Source organism: Chrysochloris asiatica, unplaced genomic scaffold (assembly GCF_000296735.1).
Source record: "Chrysochloris asiatica unplaced genomic scaffold, ChrAsi1.0 scaffold00002, whole genome shotgun sequence".
In the NCBI taxonomy this organism is placed as follows: Eukaryota; Metazoa; Chordata; class Mammalia; order Afrosoricida; family Chrysochloridae; genus Chrysochloris; species Chrysochloris asiatica.
Genome location: NW_006408520.1, coordinates 55804807 through 55808622, shown reverse-complemented (window position 1 = coordinate 55808622; position 3816 = coordinate 55804807). Strand labels below are relative to the sequence as shown.

The 3816-nt window shown below is 36.2% G+C and overlaps 1 non-coding gene across 1 annotated transcript; it reads left to right on the top strand.

The window, feature by feature from the left end:
- The first annotated feature begins 1418 nt into the window (after positions 1-1418).
- TRNAK-CUU lies at positions 1419-1491 on the top strand. The gene has a single exon. It is a non-coding gene; the product is annotated as a tRNA-Lys (tRNA).
- The last annotated feature ends 2325 nt before the right edge of the window (positions 1492-3816 follow it).

Here is a 3816-nt window from a genome sequence, read left to right as displayed (position 1 = left end):
TTTCTTTCTTTCTTTCTTTCTCTCTTTCTCTCTCTCTCTCTCTCTCTCTCTCTCTCTCTCTCTCTCTCTCTCTTTCTTTTCTTTTCTTTCTCTGAGATCTTGCACTCAGCTTATGGCTGTTCTTTACTGGTGGTCCCAGAATCATTTGTTCCTACTTCTTACACACATTTTATACCTTTCTCAAGACTCCTTTTAAACCTAGTGAGATGACCAAACAAACCAATCCTGACAGTAGAGTTCTGTATCCCTATGTGGTGGTGCTGCGGGTTAATGCTCTGGACTGCAAGGTCAGTTTAAACAACAAAGTCGGTGCTTCTAACTCAGCAGACACTCTTCATGACCCTATACAGGGTCGCTATGAGATGAAACCAATTCAACTGCACTTAACAACAAGAAGAGACATTAAATAAATTCACTGCATCACCATTGCCTTTTCAATTTTGTCAAAGGTTGTCTGACTATATCTGTATGTGTCCATATCTGTTATAGAGTCCTGATGTGGAGCTGTATAATAAGCACTGGACTACTAACTATGAGATTGGCAGTTCAAACCCAACAGTCACACCTTGGAAACCCTATATATGATCGTTATGTGTTGGAATCAACTCGACAGCACTTAAGAACAACAATAACAATATCGGCTATATTGATCAACATCTCTTTTTTTCACCAATACCACAATGACATGATTACTGCAGCTTTATAATAAACCTTTATAATAAACCTTAAGGAGCTCTGGTTGTGTAGTGGTTACGAGTCGGGCTACCAACTTCAAGGTCAGCAGTTCGAAACTACCAGTGGTTCCGTGGGAGAAAGATGAAGTGTTCTGTTCCCGTAAAAATTTACAACCTTGGAAACCCTGTGCAGGGTCACTGTGAGTGTACTGTTAAGTACACTCCACGGTACTTAACAACAACAATATAATAAGCCTTGAATTCAGGAATGTTAGCCCACCAACTTTGTTCTTCTTGAGTATTTTATTTGCTATTCTAGGTCTCTTGCCTTTCTACAAAACTTTTGAATTAATTTGTTATATCTGCAAAATAAGTGACTTGGATTTTATTGTAATCGCATTGAATCTATAGACTAATCTTGGAAGAATAGTAATCTTTACAATATTGAATTTTCCAGTCCATTAATTCAGAATCTCTCCATTTATTTTGAAGTTGGAATAAGACTCTAAGAAAGTCTTTTTCTGTAGAGATTAGTCTTTTATTACAGAATATCTCAAAGGGTTACATCTCTCCTTTGAAATATGCTATATGTTCAGAATGAATTTTTTTTTGGTCTCCATTATTTCTTGAAATTGGGCAGAAATTTCCACTCAAGAAACTGTGGTGGCAGGGCTAAGGCCTATCAGTTTCTGAGTCTCACATTAGGTCATATGTACCTTTTAGCCATACTACCATTTAAATAGTGCCCGGCTAGCTCAGTTGGTAGAGCATGAGACTCTTAATCTCAATGTTGTGGGTTTGAGCCCCACGTTTGACGTACTTCTTATTAGGAGCTCTGGTAGTGTAGAGGTTACGAATCAGGTTGCAAAACGCAAGGTCAGCAGTTCAAAACTACCAGCTGTTCCACGGGAGAAAGACGAGGCATTCTGCTCCCATAAAGATTTACAGCCTCGGAAACCCTGTACAGAGTCGCTATGTGTCGGAACTGACTCCACGGCACATAACAACAACAACAACAACAACAATCATTTAAATATTCCTACCAGTTATAGCTCTGGTAGCATAGTGTTATGAATTGGGCTGCTAAGCTTATGGTTAGCAATTCAAAACTACCAGCTGATCCACGGGAGAAAGATGAGGCTTTCTGCTCCGGTAAAGATTTACAGCCTCGGAAACCCTGTCCAGGGTCTCTATGAGTCAGAAGCGACTCCACGGCACATAACAACAACAACAATGAGTTATAGTTCAAGTAGCTTTGTTCCCTGTAAGCAGATCTGTGCTTGACTCTGGATTCATTGACTTCCCAGCTTTCCAAGTGGCAGTTTACTCTGAAATTTCATTTCCCCAACAATACCAAGAAAAGTCACTGATTTTCAATTTATTCTACTTTTTCTTCTTGAAAGAATGAACATTGTAGGTGGAATAAGTTTCCCCAACCTTTATTTGCTGAAATGGCATGACTCAATATGAAAAATAACAGATGCAAACATCTATTGATAATTGAATATGGACTGTACAAATATATAAATTAGGAAAATTGGAAGTGTCAAAAATAAAATCGTACATTTGCGTACCAGTATCCTGGGTATTAGTGAGCTAAAATGGATTGATATTGGTCTTTTGAATGAGGCAATCTTATGGTTTACTGTACCAGGAATGACAATTTGAGGAAAGGCATCACAATTATTGTCAAAAAAGAATATTTCAAAATCTATCCTGAAGTGCAAGTTGTCAGTGATAGGATAAGATACAACTGCTTATGTGGAAGACCAGTTAATACAGGTATTATTCAAATTTATGCACAAGTGCTCATGAAGAAATTGAAAATTTTAATCAACTTTTGCAGTATGAAATGATCAAACATTCAATCAAAATGCATTGATAAATACTGGTAAATGGAGTACAAACTTTGAAAACAAAAAACAACAATCATTAGGTGGAAATATGGTATTTTTTATAGAAACAATGTTAAAGATTGCAAAATGGAAATTTGCAAGACAAAACAACAGCTATTCATTGAAAACAGTTTTTTTTTTTTTTTTACAACAACATAAATGGCCATTTTACATGTGGACCTTGACAATCCATATACATAGGAACCAAAACAACTGTATTTGTTGAAAGAGTTTATGGAGAAGCCCCATATTACTTTTATTCACACACATATATGAGGGTAAGTCAAATTCTATAAAATCACAGCAACCTTTATTTTTTAAAAAATCAAAATGTGAAGCAATTTTTTTCTTACCATATCTTCCATCTAGGTTTATACATTTCTGAAGGTGGCATGTTCATCTCTCTAATTCTTCCCAGAACAATTTACTATTCCATTTACACCACACCAAAACAGCAGTTTGGGCATTCTTTAGGGGTGAAATATGCAAAGTCCTGGAGTGAAAACAAATGCAGCATTTATCAAGTTGAAAGAACTGAAGAAGAAATTCAGGCTATGGCTTGCAATACAGAAGGATTCTATGGGCAAGATACTGAATGATGCAGGAAGCATTAAAAGAAGATGGAAGGAATGCAAAAAGGCATTGCATCAAAATAATTGGTCAATGTTCAAACATTTCAGGAAGAACGATATGATCAAGAGCTGATAGTACTGGAGGAAGAAGTATAAGCTTCCCAGAAGACATTGTTCCAGCAATTGATAGAATACCAAGTGAAATATTTCAAAAAACATATGCAGTGCTAGAGATGTTCACTTGTCTGCACCAAGGAATTCAGAAGACAACTACCTGGCAAACCAATTGGAGCACATGCATATTTATGTCCATTCCAAAGAAAAGTGATCCAATGGAATGTGGAAATCATTGAACAATATCATTAATAACACATAGAAGTAAAAGTGTACTTGAGAGAAAAAAATAAATGGTTTCAGTAGCATATAACAAATTATGCTTAACATGATTATTGCAAAACACTTAATTGTGCTTGTGAGGAACTTGAGCTCAGACCAAGAGGTAGTTGTTTGAACAGAACAAGGGGGTATTGAATGGATTAAAATCAGGAATAGTGAATTCCAGGATTGTATCTTTTCACCATACTTACTCAATCTGTATGCTTAGCACATAATTTGAAAAGCAAGATTATATGAAGAAGAATGCGGCATTAGAATTGGGAGATGATTCATTAACAA